Source organism: Cibotium barometz, chromosome 25, assembly GCF_041138505.1.
Source record: "Cibotium barometz isolate CiBa-2024 chromosome 25, ASM4113850v1, whole genome shotgun sequence".
Taxonomy (NCBI): domain Eukaryota; kingdom Viridiplantae; phylum Streptophyta; class Polypodiopsida; order Cyatheales; family Cibotiaceae; genus Cibotium; species Cibotium barometz.
Genome location: NC_141070.1, coordinates 33,967,917 through 33,993,109, shown reverse-complemented (window position 1 = coordinate 33,993,109; position 25,193 = coordinate 33,967,917).

Genomic DNA, 25,193 nt, shown 5'->3' with positions numbered 1-25,193 from the left:
TTGACATAACAAGGTTACATTCCATCAAGTATGAGCTTTATGCAAAACTTTAGTTCCCCAAGAAAAGACAACATCAGTAAGGAACTTCAATTCTCCCAACCTGGCAAGCAGTGTGTGACTAGGAGGCACAATCACAAGACAAAATCTTATCAACACCACACATCCATAATCGTTTCAAAGAGCATCATCCCAAACACACTCTCACATCAAACATGCACAATGAGATAACCTCGCCCGAGATCAAACAAAGATGATCTTCAATGTTTTGATAGGCGAATCAAGATAGCCCAACCATAAGAACCACCAGCACTTATACTTCTACCTTGAGCTTGATTTTCTCTTGAACCTTCTTTAAGCCCCACCACCTTATATAGCCTAGTGTGAATAGCCTCCAAAGCATGTGAATAGCCCCCACCAGCAGAGCAAACACCAATAAGGATATAATGGAAGCAAGCTGGTTGCGTTGAACCTTTTATGGAAAAGATGCTTGGGTAATTAGAGCAACAGCATATCCCCCCTAAACCTAGCAGTAAAGCCCAACAAGGCAACACATGAAACAAACACAAGCTCTGCTCTCCAGCGGCAACAATGCGATCACCAGCTCTGTGGGCAACTGCACTACCGGCCACCAGCGCGGCAAAACAAAAAAAACACCACTCTGAAAACTACACAAGGCTTCATTCCCTCCTCTCTACACACATGGGCTACGCAGATGTATTGCGCAGCTCTCTGGGAATCTTAGAGCTGAGCCCTCCCACACTTTCCATAAACACTACAGCAACTCTTCTCTCTGAGAGATACAGAACCAGCGCAGCTCTTCCACACATGGGCTACGTAGCTCATTAAAAAACATCTAGAACTACAGCTCCCCTTGTACAGCTGCGCAGCTTTCTGAGCATTTAAGATGCGAGCTCTCCCTACCACTGGAAAACTACGCTACACCTTCTTCTCTCTACACACCTGGACTACGCTTAAAGCATTAGAGCTGCGGGTACCATCTCTATCACACTTGAGCTTGCTCCCCTCCTCTTCTTATACACCAGCGTGCGCTGCCTGTTCAACCCAAGAGCATTATATTATTCATAATACTTCAACGTATGTCAGAGAGCTCACCCCCCTTCACGCTGCGCCCTTTTGAATTTTGAGGCTAGTTGAGGAATTTTTAAAACCATCCAAGGCCACCTTCTATTTTTAGCAAGCCTTGTATTTAATTCCATGGTGACTCTTGCATTCAAGGAAGACTTTGCACCTTTTTAATAACATCTTGTGGACCACAAATACCTTGTTTCCCATGAAATGCCAAGGACCGGTACTGTAGCTGACCTCCTCTAACGGGTCCCTATCCAGTTTTTTTAAGAAATAGAGCTTTGCATGCTCACATTATTTGTCAACATCCTTGTCCACATGTGATGGTGCTAAAACCTGCCTTGTGAAACTGATTCTCATCTCACACTCCTTCCATTTCTTATTTATCAAGGTAAACCAATAACTAACTGTACACATTGCATATTTTTGTTAGATCCGTTCACATGTGGCCTTATACCCCCTTTGGCCCTTGGAGATGGACACCCTTTATTTGTAAATGCCATGCATGAGTGTGTACATATGCCAAGAAAATATTACCAAAAAATACCTAACAGCGGTCTAACTCCGATTCCATTGCCTTAGAAAGGCGATACGGAAACTTGCTCGGGGGTTCTGGGAGAAGGTCAATCTTGTGATCCTCCGGTCTGGACGACGGGGGGAGCTGTCGAGGGAGACTGTCCCGAAGAAAAATCTTTTGGAACTTTTCATGGAGAACCGAGTACTTCTCGGAAGCACTGGCCACCGTCTGGGCTGTCTGGATGTAAATCATCGCACACTGTGTGCCTTTCCTAACTGCTCGCTTAGCTTGCAACAACAAGTGGCTTATGAGCGGAAAGTTTGGAATACCTGGCTCACACTTAATGGTCACCGGGGTGTTTGACACATTCCAATCGATCTGGAACGTGTGCTTGTCCCACTTGACATCTGGGAAAAACTTGTGAAACCACTGGATACCCAAAATTATGTCTGCTCCTACAAGAGGGGCAACCATAAAGTCACGCACAAACTCTATGCCCTGAATCACTAACTTAGCACCTAGAGCTTCATACTTGACGCTTGTTGTCATACCTGTGCTAAAACCCTCAACTTGTTTGTCCACCGGAGTTAGCTCGAAACGGGCACGCCTAGCGGCGTGTTCTGTGAAACATCCTCCGTGTGCTACCGCTGTCAAACAAGATGACGACTCTCTGGCCACCTATGTAGCCAAAGGTCTTGAGCAATTCATTGCGCTCATACTCCTGGTCATGGGCGCCCTTCTGCTTATCTTTGAGCTCCCGGCTATAATTGCTCCAACTGAAGCACCGGGGGTTGAAGAACTAGGGGTAGCCGCCGCTGGGGTCTGTGTGGGAGCTGTGCTCACCACGGAAGCTGTGGAGGTGGCGGCAGCCTTTGGAGGCTTCTTCGGACAATCTCGAGAAGTATGTCCTTTTGTGTGTCAAAAGAAACATCTACTCTCCTTCCTGTACTGAGAAAGCTCCTCAGCACTCAACTTGCCACCACCTGTCTTGCCTGCCTCCGCTTTTTGGTCTGGAGTAAGCTTAGACGCATTGTTCGAGTTCTTGGAACCAGAGGCTCCCGGGCTCTGTCGTCCTGGGGAAGACCCCATCTAGTTCTGGCTTTTGCCCCCTGAGGCGTTAGCCTTGGGAGAAGCCGGTTGGGAAGTCTTGGGCTTGCCACCATTGTGTTTCATTTCTGCACTCTGCGCAAGCGAGAGTGCGTCCTCAAAGGTGGCTGGCCTAAACATACGCACCTCCCATTGGATTTGCGTGTCCAGGCCATACAAAAACTGCCCTTTCTTGTCCTATCAGATAAGCCTAATTGTAGACACAAGGTCGAAATTTTATTGGCAAACTAAAGGACTGGTTGCGCGTTTTAACGTGCTCCCTTGAACTCGTCTTCGAGTCGCTCAAGGTAGTGGGGCGGTAGAAACCGTTGCTTAAGGTCACGGACGAACTCGTCCCACACATAAGCTGCCATACCTGCTCTGGTGTGGGCATGAGCCCACTGAGTCCACCAAGGAATGGCCTCACCTTCCAAGTACCAACTAGCTAAGATCACTTTGTCAGTATCTGTTTTCCTAACTGCGGCAAAGTAAGCTTCAAATTGATGTAACCATGAATAAAGAGTAGTGGGATCGAGTTTACCATTATACTTACTGAAATTCATTTTCTCGGGAAAATGATTCGAGGGCGCCGTCGGTGTCAATCTGGCGTCCAAAGCTCTAAGGTAACGCTCGTGTTCCACTCGTCGCATGGCGTCGTCTTCTCGTTGTCGAATCTCCAATGCACGCATCTGCATCTCAAGCAAGGAGCTTGGCTACTGCGGCTGTGACCCCGCGAGAGGGTCCCTGTGAGACGAGGATCTGGTATCTGGGATACGGAAGGAGAGGGAGGAGGAGATGGAAAACGCGACGCTGGAGAGTGAGAACGCTCCTCCAGAGCCAAAATCCGCGCCTTCTGCTCATCCAACTTGGTTGTCTGCTCTGCGATTGCTCGCATCATCTGCTGGAACATGTCTGTGACACTCAAGCCGGGTGCCCTAGCTGGGCTGCCTGGTGCACTCTGGTCCCATGGTTCTGGTTCTCTCTCGTCGCCGAAACTCGCCATAGCGGGAAAATGCAATTCCTTTCCAGAACGCAATCTGACCATCCACTATCTGTGTGGGAGACTTCCGGAGGCTTCCGGAGGCTAAAAACCAACCGTCCTTTCGAGGGACAGGAGTCACTCCGAAAGGGGTAGTCCACCGGCATCTAAAAACCAACCACACGAGCGAAAAAATTTTCTGGTTTTCTTTGCTGAATCTTTGTCCTTGAAGTAGGTTCTGATACCACTGTAATATGCGGAAGCTTCCGAGAAGGATCGGTACTTCAAAACTCAGAAATCAGCACTCTTTTCGCGACAGAATTAACGCACAACCTGAAAGGAGATGTGCAGAAAATAGAGAGAGAAGGGGGAGATGGAGAGGACACAGTATTGGGTCCCAATTACCCTCTGTAGGGCCCCCACCACGGATGGTGTATTTGCTTTATTAGAATGATGTAAATCTGAAAACAAATACAGAAACTTGACCTTTTCTTGGCTGGAAAATCCTGCCCTTAACCTTCAGAAGTCCACCCCTTTGCTTGGCAATCTCCTTGGCTTGACTGGCCCTTGATTGGCTTGAGCACTTGGTGAAAACTGAGATGCTTTCATTGATTCTTGGCTGGAGTATTTATACTCCCCTTATTATCTAGTCGGCCAGCTTTATAAAGCCTCACGACTAGGTCTTTATCAATAACATGCTTTCACACTATACCACATGCTGGCCACTCTGCGCATGCCTGCTGGGACAGTACCAGATTGCTGGGCACTCTGCGCATGGGTGTGGGACTGCCCCCTACACCTGGCCGACCTGCTGGGTAGGGTTTTTAGCCCTGTCGGCTACCTATCCCCAGAAGCACTAGGGCTGGCCGACAGGGCAGCCCTTCCAGCCCATGCCATAGCTGGTGGGCACAGCCTGGGCCCTCCTGGCCCCTTGGGGGTGGTTCTACATCCTCCCCCATGCCCACACTAATAAGAGTGCCAATCTTCGCATTGGGGGTAGCCCTATGGGCTGGCCCCATCTCTACATGCAAACCTACATGCCCACAGAGGTCTGGCATCCGGTTGCAAACTAGATACACAGAACATCTGACATCATTCCAGAGGGAGACTCACAGCGCGGAATGGCACTGTTTCATGTGCAAGATAGTGCACACCTGACCTTGGACTCATGTGCAGGACAATGCACACCTGACCTTGGACTCATGTGCAGGACAATGCACACCTGACCTCGGCGGACGACTGAGATGGATCCCTGGCTGACTCGTCCCGGACTGGCTCACATGGGACCAGTTCACCATCCTAGGTCCTGCACCTTATGTACAAAAATGTCTACGTGGCATCCAAGTGCGGGATGCACGTGACATCCCCTTCTTCTGGTAAGCTCTTATCCTCTTAATTTGAGGCCTTGAGACTATTATCAATTTTACCACCTCTATCATAATTCTCAAGGGGTAACCTTGTAATTCAACCACTATCCCTTGAGATGATTTAATTCAATCATTTATGATTATACCCTAAGTAATTATCCAAGTCATGGATCATTCTTGATTCATATACCTTGATATTGCTTAAGCTCTTGCAAGCACACACACACACACACACAAACCCTAGAAGATAACACACACAGTGATGGTGGAAGGCTAAAAATCTTCTTCTTCTTCACACAAAAGAGAGGCCTTTAAAAGATAAGTGATGACCAAACATAAGTACTAAAGTACTATGTACATGTGGTCCATAATGTGAACACACTAGGTACATGAGCTGGCAGATAAGTATGCTGTAAGATTCCTCTCCCAAACCCCTTTTTGATGTCTAGTATCTTCTTCTATAATCAATCCCTCTTCAGAAATATAAAAGACTTGTTTCTAACTGTTTTAACCTAGAGAGAGAAAATATTCTAGAGAGAGAATATTCAGATTTTTAATATTTTTAGATAGAAAATTATCTCATCTTATTAAAATAAGTTCCCCTGAAACAGAAATTCAAAAAAGAACTTTCCAATGTGCAATTGGAATTAATTAGAAATGTGTATAAAGGACCTTAGTCTAAGGGTCTAGATTTTCAGAAATTTTTGGATTATGGTCCAATTAAGGTTCCTATGGGCCAATAGCATCAATCCATGTGTAGGGAGGAGATAAATCCAATTTGAAAAAGAAGATACCCAAAAATGAGTAAATGCTCACATAAGATGAAGAGTTGAAAATGTACAAGGTTTATTAGTAAAAAATTATGAGCAATATTAAAAGTATGACATATGTAAGGAAGAGGAGTTCTTTAAAGGAGGTGCATATTTCACATAAGACGAAGAGTTGAAAATGTACAAGGTTTATTAGTAAAAAATTATGAGCAATATTAAAAGTATGACATATGTAAGGAAGAGGAGTTCTTTAAAGGAGGTGCATATTTCACATAAGATGAAGAGTTGAAAATGTACAAGGTTTATTAGAAAAAAATTATGAGCAATATTAAAAGTATGACATATGTAAGGAAGGGGAGTTCTTTAAAGGAGGTACATATTTCACATAAGATGAAGAGTTGAAAATGTACAAGGTTTATTAGTAAAAAACTATGAGCAATATTAAAAATATGACATATGTAAGGAAGGGGAGTTCTTTAAAGGAGGTGCATATTTCACATGCTTGAATGAGTTTCAAACTCATAAAAATTGAGATATTTCATCTCTCCTCTCTCCTAATTTAAGTCTAGTTCCAAAAAGTTAGCTTAACTGACCTAAAAATGGTCAAATATTGACCAAACTGATTTAGAAAATTCTAGAATCAGTTTGTTTGGTTAGGAGCTCAATTTTTCCTATAAATAGAAGCCTCCCCCTTGTTGAAAAATATATAGTGTTTATGCATCGTTACTCTACTCCACCTAAGCCAAGAACTGTGAATTCATTTAATAATTCACTAGTTTTTGGAGCTTCCCTCTTTCTTCAATCCCCATTAGTGGCTCCATCAACATACTTAACCAATTGATTGGTTGGGGGCCTCTACCGTGAACAAAGAATCAAGCAAGTTGTAAGGTAATTAGTGAATATTGATCTTTCTATAATTTCTCAATGTTTCTCTCTTCTCAACCCCTCTCAAGCTTGAGAAGTTTAATTGGTATGGTTTTTTTTAAATGCTATTGAAGTTTGAATAGTAGTGAAGAGTTACATAATTTAATAAATGCTATTGAAGTTAATTTTCATTTATGTTTAAATTCTAATGATTCTTATGTAAATTCTCTCTCTCACTCAAGAAATGGTCATACTCATGACCCGTTCTCAATCCAAATCAAGCTTTTCATAAAGCTTTTCCTTAACCCAAGATTAAGCTATGCTTGAGGCCAAATTAATGGCTTTTTTCTATGCTTTTAGTTTATGAATATTGATGATTCAATCCATTATGGATTAATAATCCAATTAGAGATCATTTTAATTATTTTCTTAATGATAAGCATTATCCCTTAGAAAAATTGAGATTTATCAGTCATAGCAGCGGAGCTATGGCAAAATTTTTATAAAAATTATGCATAAAATAATCTCATTCAAAGCATAAAAAGAGGACTTCCTACCATATTCTAGGAATTATCATCCTAGATTAATTGAAAGAATTTCATTACAATCATGGAGAAATTGAATTTTAATATTAGGCATAATGGATAAATTTTTATATCAAAAGTGTTATTTTTACCATTTTTATTTCATGCATAGAAGTATGCATAATGGATAAATTTTTATATCAAAAGTGTTATTTTTACCATTTTTATTTCATGCATAGAAGTATGCATAATGGAAAAATTTTTATATCAAAAGTGTTACTTTTATCATATTGGATTTCATGCATAGAGGTATGCATAAAAGTTGATTATTTTATTATAAAAGTGTGACTTTTATCATAATTGAATTTCATGCATATAGGTATGCATAAAAGATATTCTTTTTATACTAAAAGTGTGATTTTCCTCATAAATGGATTTTATGCTTAACTTAGATGCATAAGAGAAATTTTTTTATTCTAAAAGTGTAATTCCTACCAAATTGAATTTATGCATAAGAAGATGCATAAAAGATTGATTTTTTAATTCAAAAGTGTCATTCTCATCTAAATTGAATTTATGTATAGAAAAATGCATAAAAGATTAAAATTTAATTCAAAAGTGTCATTTTCATTAAAAATGAATTTATGCACAGGAAGATGCATAAAAGATTGATTTTTACTTTGAAAGTATTAATCTCCTTAAATAGAATTTATTCATAAATAAATGTGTAAAGAAATCTTATATCAAATGTAAGAATTCTCTTGTATTCTATAAATAGATAAGAGGTGTGATAAGATGCTTATGAAATAAGTTAGGAGGTGATAAGAGGTGTATGAGATGTGATAAGAATTGATAAGATGCGTATGGAAAGTGATAGGATGTGATAAGAGGTGTACGAGATGTGATAAGAATTGATAAGATGCGTATGGAAAGTGATAGGATGTGATAAGAGGTGTACGAGATGTGATAAGAATTGATAAGATGCGTATGGAAAGTGATAGGATGTGATAAGAGGTGTATGAGATGTGATAAGATGTGATAAGATGTGTATGAGATGTGATAAGATTTGATAAGATGCGTATGGAAAGTGATAGGATGTGATAAGAGGTGTATGAGATGTAAAAAGATGTGATAAGATGTGTATGAGATGTGATAGAATGTGTTAAGATGAGTTAGGATGTGTTAAGATGTATATGGGATGTGTTAGGACGAGAATGAATGTAATATGGTTGTATGAATGCGATGTGGATGTATACATGTAGATGTATATGTATGAATGTGAATGTTGATGTGGATGTGGATGTATGGATGTGATTGTGAATGAAGAGGTGGATGTGAATGTATGGATGTAGATACGGATGTGGATGGATGTATAGATGTGGATGTATGGGAATGTGGATGTGGATGTATGTGAATGTGAATGTGGATGTGGATGTATGTATGTATGTGGATGTATAAATGAGGATGTGAAAATGGAGGTAAGCATGTAGATGTGGATGTATGGATGTGAATGTGGATGTGGATGTGGATGTATGGATGTGGATATGGATGTGTATGTATGAATGTGGATATGGGATGTGGATGTATAAATGAAGATGTGAAAATGGAGATAAGCATGTAGATGTGGATGTATGGATGTGAATGTGGATATGGATGTGGATGTATGGATGTGGATATGGATGTGAATATATGATATGTGATGTGAAGGAATTTGAAGTGAAGAGATGGAAAATGAGGTGATTGGATGAGTACACATATAAATGGAATGTGGAATAAGTAATGTGGATTAATGAGGAACAATGTGGAAAAATGAGAGTTAATATAGAAACTGTATTTGTAAACTGTTTGTAAATGCTGTTTGTAAATGGCTGTTTTATGTCAAGAATGCTGGGGAAGCATTTTGACCGTCTTGTGATTAAGGTCGTGGAGACCTAACTGATAAAGTTGCAACTGCTGACGGAGAGTCAATGGAGGACGTCTCGCGTAGCAAGGTCGACCGAGGTCTTGACCAGCCTCGGTTCGATTAAAATGGTGAGCTTCCGGTACGGTGGATGAGGGACCAAGGAAGCGGCCTATGAGTGAAGCGCTAGGTCACCTGCGAAGGATCCTAGAGGGTGCTGACCATACGGTGCTCGGGCTCTGGGTCGCCTAGGATACCCACGCGTGCGTCGAGGAAGATATTGGAACAAGGAGTAAGAGTTGTTTTGTGAAACCGGGCATGGATCTGGTTGACTGACCTTGCTGGTCCTCAACGGATGAGTCCATGGCTCTTTTATATGGATCTGTTGGTTGATCTTGCTGATCTTCAACGAGAGTCCATCTTGATAAATGATTATATTGCCGAGTATTATGGGCTAGGAACTATGGAAACGGCCTCTGAGTGGACAGGTGGTGAGCGTTCTAGTTGCCAATGATGCCATAGATACTCTAATGATGAAGGAATGATGGGAAATTTGAGAATCAACCGGATAATTTAGAAGACTGTGATCAGTGGTACTATGGTTTCATTAAAGGATTGTTTTAAAGTTAGCTGATGCTAAGAATAAGGCAATTTCATATTGGGTGTGTAAGTGGTGTGTCTAATTTTATGTTTGCATGAACTTCCGGCTAGGGGGCCTTGGAACTCTTTTCCTTGGTACCCGGGACAAAACCTAACCAAATTCCAAATTGGATCCCATCACTACAGTGGTTGGGCGGTTGGCTAACCCATGGGATCGGATGGGGTTAGGCTGGACTGATGGATCCGTAAATCGAGACTCAACTTTTGTTAATACGATAGATAAAGTAAATCCCGGACAGTAATTGTTCTATGGATAGGAATCAACGGCTGTGCCTCTTGAATGGGGAAAAAAGCATTGATCCCAATGATCCAAGTGCAAGTTTCTTCCTTGATCCGACCGAGTATCTTTATAGGTGCAGTCGGATCAGCGTGATCAGTAATGATCTTGACTACGTTAGAGTACAAAGTTATCTTGGTGGAATCGCCCGTGCTTTCCGGGTAAAGGGAGTTTTTCCGGTTTCGATTTTGGACAAACCGACGGATTAGTCTCTTGTCCGGATATCCGTGGGCGAGGCCCCGAGTGTGAGACCCCTACCCGCGCACGATGTGCTACTTCTGCAGTTAGCTGATGCTAAGAATAAGGCAATTTCATATTGGGTGTGTAAGTGGTGTGTCTAATTTTATGTTTGCATGAACTTCCGGCTAGGGGGCCTTGGAACTCTTTTCCTTGGTACCCGGGACAAAACCTAACCAAATTCCAAATTGGATCCCATCACTACAGTGGTTGGGCGGTTGGCTAACCCATGGGATCGGATGGGGTTAGGCTGGACTGATGGATCCGTAAATCGAGACTCAACTTTTGTTAATACGATAGATAAAGTAAATCCCGGACAGTAATTGTTCTATGGATAGGAATCAACGGCTGTGCCTCTTGAATGGGGAAAAAAGCGTTGATCCCAATGATCCAAGTGCAAGTTTCTTCCTTGATCTGATCTAGTATCTTGAAGATACAATTGGATCAGCTTGATCCCAATGATCCAAGTGCAAGTTTCTTCCTTGATCTGATCTAGTATCTTGAAGATACAATTGGATCAGCTTGATCAGAAATGATCTTGTCTTCGTTAGAGAAAAAAATTATCCTGGTGGAATCGCCCGTGCTTTCCGGTAAGGGAAGTTTTTTCCGGGTTCGGTTTTGGAAAAACCGACGGATTAGTCTCTTGTCCGGATATCCGTGAACGAGGCCTCGAATGTGGGACCCCTGTCCCGCGTGAGAAGTGCTACTTCCGCTGCTAGTACCCGAATCCGTTGCTCGGTGGGAACAGGGGGACCTCACAGTTGGTATCAGAGCATTTGGCTAATAAAGATCAACTGAGAAACCAAATATGTCAAAAATTTATCAAGAAGCACAAAAAAGGTTGTAATTGTGTGATATAATTCATACAATTTGATATTCAAACTGAAATTCGTAAATTGGTAATTGGGTCTTCAGATGGAAGTACCGCAATTATATAGAATCCTTGACTTGCTTGAGGCCTAGACATGATGGTATTTACCTTATAATTCCAAGGGCCGTGACTACCGTATATACCGAGAGTATAACTGCAGCTCTTTACTGACAGTATATACGAGTAAATCTAAGACTTGAAATTATAAGCGTTAATGCTATCCAGATGATGATTTCGAATGTGGTTGATATGATTTTTAGTTCTGTTTGGAAACCGATGAATTGATTTGGATTCTGATTGAAAAATGATGATCCCTGAAAATGGATTGAAATGTAATAAGCTGAGCGAAACCACAAGGTGGATGATTGGGACGAGTCCCTGTAATGATAAATGATGAAAATGATTCAGCAAATCACTATGAGATTAGTGGATTGTGCTGTCAAATTGCTACTGTTAACACTTGACCGTTAGATCAAGTTAAGGGATGACAAATTGAGAACTTACTTGACTGAAATTCCCGTGGAGGAATGCTCAGAAGGAAATTTTTCGGTCTAATGGACCTTTATCATGTTAAAGATATGAATGATATGATCTGAATGAATTGTTATTTAATGATGAGTTCTAAGGGATATTTATCCCAGTATTCTGTTGGGTTGACCAGAATATAAGGAACCCCAGAATAAAATTGGATCTTAAGAAAAAGAGTTGTCCTCTACTTTGAGATGAGGACATCTCGCACTTTTTAAGTGGGGTAGAATGTAAGATTCTCCCCCAACCTTAGAGGTATACAGGAGTAAGAATCTCCCTTTCTTATCTTATAATTATTCTCTCTCTAAAATAAAAGAAAGATTCTGTTTAAAAAAGGAAGAACCTTTTTCCCGAATACTTCTCAAGAGTCCCACTTGTTTTAAGGATTCAGAACAACGAGTTCAGAAGTGAGAATCGATGTTTTGGATATCAAGGTTTTGGTCTCGAGTACGGCCCAAAAGAAGTTCTTTATCTCTTGGGAAGTATAAGAAGTTATCTCCCAGATATTGTGGACCAAAGAAAGTAGGTGATTTAGCTTACGAACTTCTTTTATCTCCTCATCTCAAAGTTCTGAATACCTTCTATAGAAAAATGTGCCAAACCCAAATCATGGTAAGACGGTAAAACTTCAGTGGCAAGTTACCGTTGGCTTCTAAGTTACGCTAGCTCCTTCCTTTATATAAGTCGTAACTTTTACTTATCGCTCACAGTAATCTTACTTCCATCGATCTCCTTCTTCTTAATCTCCTTCATGGCTTGGCAATAGGAATTAGTTTTATCCATGATGATTTCTCACCTGCAAGACGCAAGCGAGTCTGTGAAGAAGGATTTTATAGAACAGTATGAGCGCTCACTTTTTCCTCAATTGGGAACGTCTGTAGCTCAGACCAAATGGCGGACCTATCAAGACATAACTAGAGTAACACCTTGGGGTCAGCAGCACTTTCGCAACAATGTCCGCTTGGCCATGGTTATTGAAGCCTTGGGTTTGGGTCCCCGATACTACTGCGTCATGAGATCAAGGCATCTTGGGTTTTCTGAGCGGGTCTTCTTACTGGCGTGTTTTCTTCCTCATGAGAAGATATGCCTTTACCCCGTTTTTGGCTTACCTCTCAGAGGTCCTTTTGTTAGAACACCTCATACCACTGAGATAGGCGCGGCAATAACCAACAGAATTATTCCCATAGATGAGTTACCTTATACTTGTGCAGCTTGTGAGTGCTGCTTTTGTGATCATATGATGGACGGGCTTATGGAAGTGTAAAGAGTTCTTCTATCTTTACTGTATAAGTTCCGAGAATGAATAAAGTTTAAATCTTGTTCTTATCTTGAATCTTGCTCTCTTTGAGACTTTTTCTTGGTGGTTAATCCTGATTTAAATTTTTCTCTAAGTCTCATAATTCGTGCATCTTGCGAAATTATCCCAGTTTGCGAGATGAGGACATCTCGCGTTTTTTAAGTGGGGTAGAATGTAAGATTCCTCTCCCAAACCCCTTTTTGATGTCTAGTATCTTCTTCTATAATCAATCCCTCTTCATAAATATAAAAGACTTGTTTCTAACTGTTTTAACCTAGAGAGAGAAAATATTCTAGAGAGAGAATATTCAGATTTTTAATATTTTTAGATAGAAAATTATCTCATCTTATTAAAATAAGTTCCCCTGAAACAGAAATTCAAAAAAGAACTTTCCAATGTGCAATTGGAATTAATTAGAAATGTGTATAAAGGACCTTAGTCTAAGGGTCTAAATTTTCAAAAAATTTTGGATTATGGTCCAATTAAGGTTCCTATGGGCCAATAGCATCAATCCATGTGTAGGGAGGAGATAAATCCAATTTGAAAAAGAAGATACCCAAAAATGAGTAAATGCTCACATAAGATGAAGAGTTGAAAATGTACAAGGTTTATTAGTAAAAAATTATGAGCAATATTAAAAGTATGACATATGTAAGGAAGAGGAGTTCTTTAAAGAAGGTGCATATTTCACATAAGATGAAGAGTTGAAAATGTACAAGGTTTATTAGTAAAAAATTATGAGCAATATTAAAAGTATGACATATGTAAGGAAGAGGAGTTCTTTAAAGGAGGTGCATATTTCACATAAGATGAAGAGTTAAAAATGTACAAGGTTTATTAGAAAAAAATTATGAGCAATATTAAAAGTATGACATATGTAAGGAAGGGGAGTTCTTTAAAGGAGGTGCATATTTCACATAAGATGAAGAGTTGAAAATGTACAAGGTTTATTAGTAAAAAACTATGAGCAATATTAAAAATATGACATATGTAAGGAAGGGGAGTTCTTTAAAGGAGGTGCATATTTCACATGCTTGAATGAGTTTTAAACTCATAAAAATTGAGATATTTCATCTCTCCTCTCTCCTCATTTAAGTCTAGTTCCAAAAAGTTAGCTTAACTGACCTAAAAATGGTCAAATATTGACCAAACTGATTTAGAAAATTCTAGAATCAGTTTGTTTGGTTAGGAGCTCAATTTTTCCTATAAATAGAAGCCTCCCCCTTGTTGAAAAATATATAGTGTTTATGCATCGTTACTCTACTCCACCTAAGCCAAGAACTGTGAATTCATTTAATAATTCACTAGTTTTTGGAGCTTCCCTCTTTCTTCAATCCCCATTAGTGGCTCCATCAACATACTTAACCAATTGATTGGTTGGGGGCCTCTACCGTGAACAAAGAATCAAGCAAGTTGTAAGGTAATTAGTGAATATTGATCTTTCTATAATTTCTCAATGTTTCTCTCTTCTCAACCCCTCTCAAGCTTGAGAAGTTTAATTGGTATGGTTTTTTTAAATGCTATTGAAGTTTGAATAGTAGTGAAGAGTTACATAATTTAATAAATGCTATTGAAGTTAATTTTCATTTATGTTTAAATTCTAATGATTCTTATGTAAATTCTCTCTCTCACTCAAGAAATGGTCATACTCATGACCCGTTCTCAATCCAAATCAAGCTTTTCATAAAGCTTTTCCTTAACCCAAGATTAAGCTATGCTCGAGGCCAAATTAATGGCTTTTTTCTATGCTTTTAGTTTATGAATATTGATGATTCAATCCATTATGGATTAATAATCCAATTAGAGATCATTTTAATTATTTCCTTAATGATAAGCATTATCCCTTAGAAAAATTGAGATTTATCAGTCATAGCAGCGGAGCTATGGCAAAATTTTTATAAAAATTATGCATAAAATAATCTCATTCAAAGCATAAAAAGAGGACTTCCTACCATATTCTAGGAATTATCATCCTAGATTAATTGAAAGAATTTCATTACAATCATGGAGAAATTGAATTTTAATATTAGGCATAATGGATAAATTTTTATATCAAAAGTGTTATTTTTACCATTTTTATTTCATGCATAGAAGTATGCATAATGGATAAATTTTTATATCAAAAGTGTTATTTTTACCATTTTTATTTCATGCATAGAAGTATGCATAATGGAAAAATTTTTATATCAAAAGTGTTACTTTTATCATATTGGATTTCATGCATAGAGGTATGCATAAAAGTTGATTATTTTATTATAAAAGTGTGACTTTTATCATAATTGAATTTCATGCATATAGGTATGCATAAAAGATATTCTTTTTATACTAAAAGTGTGATTTTCCTCATAAATGGATTTTATGCTTAACTTAGATGCATAAGAGAAATTTTTTTATTCTAAAAGTGTAATTCCTACCAAATTGAATTTATGCATAAGAAGATGCATAAAAGATTGATTTTTTAATTCAAAAGTGTCATTCTCATCTAAATTGAATTTATGTATAGAAAAATGCATAAAAGATTAAAATTTAATTCAAAAGTGTCATTTTCATTAAAAATGAATTTATGCACAGGAAGATGCATAAAAGATTGATTTTTACTTTGAAAGTATTAATCTCCTTAAATAGAATTTATTCATAAATAAATGTGTAAAGAAATCTTATATCAAATGTAAGAATTCTCTTGTATTCTATAAATAGATAAGAGGTGTGATAAGATGCTTATGAAATAAGTTAGGAGGTGATAAGAGGTGTATGAGATGTGATAAGAATTGATAAGATGCGTATGGAAAGTGATAGGATGTGATAAGAGGTGTACGAGATGTGATAAGAATTGATAAGATGCGTATGGAAAGTGATAGGATGTGATAAGAGGTGTACGAGATGTGATAAGAATTGATAAGATGCGTATGGAAAGTGATAGGATGTGATAAGAGGTGTATGAGATGTGATAAGATGTGATAAGATGTGTATGAGATGTGATAAGATTTGATAAGATGCGTATGGAAAGTGATAGGATGTGATAAGAGGTGTATGAGATGTAAAAAGATGTGATAAGATGTGTATGAGATGTGATAGAATGTGTTAAGATGAGTTAGGATGTGTTAAGATGTATATGGGATGTGTTAGGACGAGAATGAATGTAATATGGTTGTATGAATGCGATGTGGATGTATACATGTAGATGTATATGTATGAATGTGAATGTTGATGTGGATGTGGATGTATGGATGTGATTGTGAATGAAGAGGTGGATGTGAATGTATGGATGTAGATACGGATGTGGATGGATGTATAGATGTGGATGTATGAGAATGTGGATGTGGATGTATGTGAATGTGAATGTGGATGTGGATGTATGTATGTATGTGGATGTATAAATGAGGATGTGAAAATGGAGGTAAGCATGTAGATGTGGATGTATGGATGTGAATGTGGATGTGGATGTGGATGTATGGATGTGGATATGGATGTGTATGTATGAATGTGGATATGGGATGTGGATGTATAAATGAAGATGTGAAAATGGAGATAAGCATGTAGATGTGGATGTATGGATGTGAATGTGGATATGGATGTGGATGTATGGATGTGGATATGGATGTGAATATATGATATGTGATGTGAAGGAATTTGAAGTGAAGAGATGGAAAATGAGGTGATTGGATGAGTACACATATAAATGGAATGTGGAATAAGTAATGTGGATTAATGAGGAACAATGTGGAAAAATGAGAGTTAATATAGAAACTGTATTTGTAAACTGTTTGTAAATGCTGTTTGTAAATGGCTGTTTTATGTCAAGAATGCTGGGGAAGCATTTTGACCGTCTTGTGATTAAGGTCGTGGAGACCTAACTGATAAAGTTGCAACTGCTGACGGAGAGTCAATGGAGGACGTCTCGCGTAGCAAGGTCGACCGAGGTCTTGACCAGCCTCGGTTCGATTAAAATGGTGAGCTTCCGGTACGGTGGATGAGAGACCAAGGAAGCGGCCTATGAGTGAAGCGCTAGGTCACCTGCGAAGGATCCTAGAGGGTGCTGACCATACGGTGCTTGGGCTCTGGGTCGCCCAGGATACCCACGCGTGCGTCGAGGAAGATATTGGAACAAGGAGTAAGAGTTGTTTTGTGAAACCGGGCATGGATCTGGTTGACTGACCTTGCTGGTCCTCAACGGATGAGTCCATGGCTCTTTTATATGGATCTGTTGGTTGATCTTGCTGATCTTCAACGAGAGTCCATCTTGATAAATGATTATATTGCCGAGTATTATGGGCTAGGAACTATGGAAACGGCCTCTGAGTGGACAGGTGGTGAGCGTTCTAGTTGCCAATGATGCCATAGATACTCTGATGATGAAGGAATGATGGGAAATTTGAGAATCAACCGGATAATTTAGAAGACTGTGATCAGTGGTACTATGGTTTCATTAAAGGATTGTTTTAAAGTTAGCTGATGCTAAGAATAAGGCAATTTCATATTGGGTGTGTAAGTGGTGTGTCTAATTTTATGTTTGCATGAACTTCCGGCTAGGGGGCCTTGGAACTCTTTTCCTTGGTACCCGGGACAAAACCTAACCAAATTCCAAATTGGATCCCATCACTACAGTGGTTGGGCGGTTGGCTAACCCATGGGATCGGATGGGGTTAGGCTGGACTGATGGATCCGTAAATCGAGACTCAACTTTTGTTAATACGATAGATAAAGTAAATCCCGGACAGTAATTGTTCTATGGATAGGAATCAACGGCTGTGCCTCTTGAATGGGGAAAAAAGCGTTGATCCCAATGATCCAAGTGCAAGTTTCTTCCTTGATCCGACCGAGTATCTTTATAGGTGCAGTCGGATCAGCGTGATCAGTAATGATCTTGACTACGTTAGAGTACAAAGTTATCTTGGTGGAATCGCCCGTGCTTTCCGGGTAAAGGGAGTTTTTTCGGTTTCGATTTTGGACAAACCGACGGATTAGTCTCTTGTCCGGATATCCGTGGGCGAGGCCCCGAGTGTGAGACCCCTACCCGCGCACGATGTGCTACTTCCGCAGTTAGCTGATGCTAAGAATAAGGCAATTTCATATTGGGTGTGTAAGTGGTGTGTCTAATTTTATGTTTGCATGAACTTCCGGCTAGGGGGCCTTGGAACTCTTTTCCTTGGTACCCGGGACAAAACCTAACCAAATTCCAAATTGGATCCCATCACTACAGTGGTTGGGCGGTTGGTTAACCCATGGGATCGGATGGGGTTAGGCTGGACTGATGGATCCGTAAATCGAGACTCAACTTTTGTTAATACGATAGATAAAGTAAATCCCGGACAGTAATTGTTCTATGGATAGGAATCAACGGCTGTGCCTCTTGAATGGGGAAAAAAGCGTTGATCCCAATGATCCAAGTGCAAGTTTCTTCCTTGATCTGATCTAGTATCTTGAAGATACAATTGGATCAGCTTGATCCCAATGATCCAAGTGCAAGTTTCTTCCTTGATCTAATCTAGTATCTTGAAGATACAATTGGATCAGCTTGATCAGAAATGATCTTGTCTTCGTTAGAGAAAAAAATTATCCTGGTGGAATCGCCCGTGCTTTCCGGTAAGGGAAGTTTTTTCCGGGTTCGGTTTTGGAAAAACCGACGGATTAGTCTCTTGTCCGGATATCCGTGGACGAGGCCCCGAATGTGGGACCCCTGTCCCGCGCGAGAAGTGCTACTTCCGTTGCTAGTACCCGAATCCGTTGCTCGGTGGGAACAGGGGGACCTCACATATGCCATAACTTGGCAGGTGGATCAGGTAGTGTAGTCAAGTTGTAGAATCACTGGCGGTGTCGGCTACCAAACATGCCAGTTGATGTTAATGATGAAAGGTCATATTTTCGAGGTCTTACAAAAAAAATCCTCTTTATTAGTGAATTAACGGCTCATGGTGCTAGCATAGAGGTTTATCATTGGTATTGCATTATTAAATCCCGTGTTAATAGCCTGTGTTTTCGGACATGCCAGTGCAATGGAAAGGGAGCATGGGCACCTTCCCTAGGGTGCGAGGAGATGAGATCAAACGGTGAAACAAGAACGAATGCCTCGTTCTAATTTAGAAGTTAGAAGTCTGTGGGTTGCAATTTTCTCGCCGAAGCCGCCACCTTCTCATTTAGTAAGCAGAGAAAACCCACCTATCCTCGCATGTTTTAAGATCACGCAATCATAAATGTAGCCCCTCTCTCTCTCGAGACTATATTAATCCTCTCTACTTTTAACTACTTTGGGCCTTCTTAGGGAGAAAAATTTCCAAATGCTTGTGTGTCAGGCGGCACAATCTATCTTGGCTGATATGCAATCTTGCTACCACCACCACTACTCGCTCCTAAATGGTCTAAATTCCTTTAGCTTCCGTTCCGAAAACCTTTTTTTCAAGAAAACATACACATTTCCTCTTGTGTTCTGAGTACCCCGAAAATGTGAAGAAAATAACCATGTTTTTCGAAAAAAACTTTACTATTTTTACCCTTTTTAATACCGGAGTGATTCCTTTTAGCTATGATCTCAATCGGCCAATCTAGATTTTCAACGGCCGAAGGTTAAGATGAGGCACACCTTTCCCGAACACTGCAAGTTTAGCGTGTTTTTGAAAAAACCTTTTTTTCTCTTTGCTGTGCCTGCTCTTCTCACAAGCAAGGTTAGTGCTCCCTCCTCTCATATAAGCAAGGTAAGTGCTCCAATCTCCCTCCTTCCACAAGAAAGGAGAGTTCTCGAATCTCCCTCCTCTCTCAAAAGCAAGAACATGGTCCTTCATCCCTCCCACCTCTTATGCAAATGTGAGTGTATTCCATTTGTTTTTATTTTTTATTATTCTTAAACTTAAAATTTAAATTTTATAGTAATTATTGGTATGTCTTCCTCTAAAGGCATCAACTATCCAACCTAGTGTCTCATTGAGCAAGTGCTTAATCTCAGCTTGTTTCCTTCATGAATCGTTGTACCCTTGTAAACTTGGTTTTTTTCTTTTATGCAAAGTCTATGCATACAAAAGGAGTGTGCATTGTGCATACTAGTGTGCGTTGTGCATACCATGTGCATATGCACAAAACATTATACATAAACTTTTACATTATATAATATGTATATGTATACATATGCTTAGCATATGTGTTATGCATGATGCATAGGGGCTAGGGCTAAAGGGCTTATGCATAACACATAAGCCTTTATGTATAGCACTTATACATAAGTCCCTTATGCATAGCGGCAAATGCTTATAAGCTCCTTATGCATAGAGTTTAGGGATTAGGGGGCTATAAATTATTGCATTAGCTCCTTATGCATAGAGGTTAGGGATTAAGGGCCTATGAATTATTGCATAAGCTCCTTATGCATAGAGGTTAGGGATTAAGGGCCTATGAATTATTTCATAAGTCCTTGAGTATAAGGGCTTATGTATAATTATAAGCCCCTATGTGTAAGGGGATCATGCATAATGTTAAAGCATTATGCATAAGCCCTTCCTTATGCATAAGACTTATGTATATGATCTTATGCATAAGCCCTTATTCCCTTATGCATAAGGTATGCATAAACCCCTTATTCATAAGCCCTTATTCCCTTGTGCATAAGCGCTTATGCCTAATGAATAATCCCTTATATGCATAAAAATCAGGCCTTAGGTACTTAAGTATACACATAGCCTCTCTTGTAGATTTAATTTTTTAACAAATAATATTTTCTTGTTTTATGGTTTAAATTTTATTGAATACTTGTCTTTTGGAATACATTGCAAACTCTTATAAAGGTGATCTCTATATCATTAATCTCAAGTGTTGCACCACCCTCCTTGGTGTGAGTGCTTATATATAAACCCCCTATACATAAGAGCTTATGTGTCATACATAAGTCTTTATCAATTAGGGCTTATACATAATCTATAAGTCCATATGCATAAGAATAAGCCCCTATAGATGCACAAGGGGAGTAGGGATATACGCGTAATACATGAGCCCTTATGCATATAGGGGTTAGAAATTAAGTGTAAGACCTATGCCCTTATGAATAGAGCTTTAAACTTTAATGTAATATATCATCTCTGATTCGTAGGGGTTAGGAATTAAGGTCTAACTCCTTGTGTATAAGTTGCTAAGAGGTGTATGCATAAGCCCCTATGTATAGGGTATAAAGGGATTATGCATAGGGATTAGGGCTTAAGGGCTATGCATAAATAGAGCTTTAAACTTTAATAGAGCTTTAAACTTTAATGTAATATATCATCTCTGATTCGTAGGGGTTAGGAATTAAGGTCTAACTCCTTGTGTATAAGTTGCTAAGAGGTGTATGCATAAGCCCCTATCTATAGGGTATAAAGGGATTATGCATAGGGATTAGGGCTTAAGGGCTATGCATAACCTCTACTGTATAAACCATTTATGCATAGGGACTTATGTATAACCCCTAATGTATAAGGGCTTATCCATAAACCATTTATGCATAGGGACTTATGCATAACCCTATATGCAAATTTCCTTATGCGTAGGCCCTATAAGCCTTTATGCATAGGGACTTATGCATAAGCCCTAATGTATAGGGGCTTTTCCATAAACCATTAAGAGAGGAGACGATGGTGACATTTACAAGGATTTACGCTTAGCACTTGATTGAGCTAATCTTAAGCTCCAAGCAGCAAAGGAATGTTGTGCACAACAGCTAGGAGAAATAGACCCAACGAATTATTAAGGTTACTCAGACTCCTCCTGTAGGCTCAACCAGAGTTTCAGCGTGCATCGACACCATCGGTGAAGATGTGCAATATCTTAGATCGAAACACTACAAGTTTCAATAGTGCCTCTGTCCAATCACGTCATAAGCCACCTACAACATCCAAAAAGTATTGTTGCAAGACTAGAAGCTGACAGCAACAATGTCTCGCAATATCTGCATTGCTTGAAATATTTTGACAACAGCTAGAGCGAGCACTATATGCTTGAATGCGGATGTTATTATCACCTCATGTGTCTATAGTGATGTTGTCATGTTATGGTAGTGATGTGTGTAAACACACTTAGGACTCCCGGGGTACTTTTTCCCTCACTAGGAGGTTTTTCCCCTCGTGCATTGTATATACGCCCAACACTCTAGGACTACCTTATCTTTGTTCTTGCACACTTAGTAATACTACTTTTGTGTTGTGTGCACTTGAGCTTCTTCTTCTCCAAGCTGTGTGTGCATTCCTACAACCCTAGTTCTAACATTTGGTATCAGAGCAGACAAGAGCTTCGAGGCAGCATCGCACACAAGACCCTCCACTTCATCTCTTGCGTTAGAGATGAGGTTTCATAGGCATTAGCAAGTCAGTATAGTCTACTATATAGCACAAGTTGGTTTTGTGCATTACTCTCTATACAAGCAAGAGTTACATCAGGTATAGTCAATGGCCATGGCTGATAACATTGATGTATTTCATATATTACCTACTGCTGCTGCTGCTTCTACTGAGGACAAGTTGGATGGGACCAACTACACATTATGGTCTTATATGATGCACCATGTATTGGTTGCAAAGAGCTTGTGGAATATTGTGCAGGGTCGTTATAATCGTCCTGCTTCAACAAGGACCATTATTGCTGGTGTTGAAGAAGGTGCAGTGGTGGATGATGTTGCAGGTTTTGCTGCTGCAAGTTCTGCTCTGCAGGAGGTTCTATTGCTGCAAGTTTTGATGATGCAAGATGTACTCTTGAACAGGCAAATGGGATAGTAAAGATGCACAGGTTCATGCTTTGATTGCGCTATTTATTAAGTATGCCATCATTCCCCACATTCGTGGATGTAAGACTACGAAGGATGCATGGGATATGCTTGCATGATTGTATCAAGTTTGGAATGAAGCTTGTGTAGCTTATCTGCGTAAGCAGTTAGAAAGTGAGCATATGAATGAAGGTGATCCAATGGACAGTTTCCTAACAAAGATCAAGGATCTCAAGGAGTAGTTGATAGCTACTGCAGATGAGATTTTGCCAGATAGTACACTTGTGCAGACCGTTCTTAATGGTCTTCCAAATTCTTACCAGAGCTTTGCATCCACTCTTAGGTTGATGATGAAGGGTAATCCAAATGCCCTTTTGTTTAGGGAGCTGGTTTCTGATTTGATACAAGAAGCATTAGGAACTCAATGGAGTCTTTTTGGGCCCTTTAATTTGCCATGAGGTTATGGAAACGTTTAACTTCTTGACAAATAGGAGCCCGCCATGTAAGCAAAAACCAATGGTTTGTAAGAGAGGTGTAAGAGTGGTCAAAGGGTGCACTTTTTTTCCCAAAAAGGGGAGGGGACAATTTTACAATTTTCAGACCTCCATAACTTCTACATACAAGCTCCGATTTGAGCGGAGATTACAGATCCGTGATCTACGCATCAAGAGCTTTCCATAGATATGTTACATGATATGGTTTTATCCGCTAGATTTTAAATTCCATTTTCCCCCCAAAATTCAAATTCGAATAAAGTAGCCGTTTTGAAGCTTCAAATTAGAAAACGTTTCTTCTTAAGAGAAAAGGTTTGACTCCCTTAAACTGCCAAATAAAAGGGCCCAAGAAGACTCCATTGAGTTCCTAATGAATAGTCCACGCAGAATAGGAATATTATGCATGTTGCAGATCACGCTTTTGCTACTAGCCATAAAGGCAAAGGAAAATTTAAGCTAAAATCTGTGAGTGATGACAGGTGTGCAGATGGTGCAAAGAAGCCTGATAAGGGTGAGCAGAAGAAAGAGAAGAAGGTCAGGTGTAATTACTGTAAGGAACTTGGTCATGTGATTAAGGAATGTCCTAAGGTGGTTGCAAGAAGGAGGTAAAGAAGAAAGGCTAGTATGGATGTTACAGATGCCTCCACCTCTAATGTTGAATCTGCTAATGTTGTGTAGGGGTCAAAATGGGCATTTGTTGTGCAGTGCAGTTATGACCCATCTTTGCACGATGTATGTATGTCTGTTATAGATTCACATGTATGGTATTTTGACAGTGGTGCTACTAAGCACATCACTTTGCACTGTGACATGTTTACTTGTTGGTAATTCCGTTACATGCACAAATAACTCCAAGTATCCAGTAAGAGGAGTTCGAAAGATTGTGTTGATCGCTACTGCTAGTGACAGCTCTCACACTTTTTGATGTATTGTATGTACCTAGGATCAGAAAGAACTTATTGTCAGTTCTAGTCGTGAAGTTCAAATGCATAGTTCATGATCTTAGTGTAGGTGATACAATTGTGGCATTAGGTTCATAATGTCATGGACTATATAAGCTCAATCCTTAGTGTGGAAGATGTGGCATCTATAGTTGTGGATACGCAAGCTATATCATATGCAAAACCGTGGCATGCATGTTTTGGGCATTTGAATTTTGCCAATTTGATGCGTTTGTAGAAATCTGAGATGGTTTCTTCGTTACCTACTTTGCAAGTGCTATCAAAGAATGTTTGTGAAGGCTGTATTCTTGGCAAGATGCAGCATGCTTCATTTCCAAAGAATGGTTTTGTGTGAGCTGCTGGTAAATTACAGCTTCTTATACATAGTGATATATGTGGTCCAATGCAGTCACCATGATTTGGTAGCCATTTGTACTTCATGACTTTCATTGATGACTTTTCCAAGCATGCATGGGCTAAGAGAAAGGCAAGGGCCTAGCAATGGAGAGCACCCCACCCTTATCAAAGAATGCCATCCTCCCAGTAGCTGAGTGGATAGCCTAATATAAGACCAGAGACACAAAGACATTACGTATCTTGGTCACCCAAGATGTTGTTTTTGTTGAGGATTCAAAGGCGTTGCCTCGTGAGAAGTTCAAAGCTTTTCCCAAAGCTTTGGGATTACTTCCGTTTGTGGATTGATCATCCATATGGCCTGGCACTTTCCTATACATTGAGTGCTAGCTCATGTTCAGAGCATCACTCCGAGGGGGGATTTGTTGCCATGTTATGGTAGTGATGTGTGTGAACACACTTAGGACCACTGGGGCACTTTTTCCCTCACTAAGAGGTTTTTTTCCCCCGTGTGTTGTATATATGCCCCAACACTCTAGGGCTATCTTATCTTTGTTCTTGCACACTAAGCAATACTACTTTGTGTTGTGTGCTCTTGAGCTTCTTCTTCTCCATGCTGTGTGTGCATCCCTGCAACCCTAGTTCCAACACCATACATCCTTCGTAGTCTTACATCCACGTGGGGAATGATGGCAGGCTTAACACATAGCGTGATCAAGGCATGAGCCT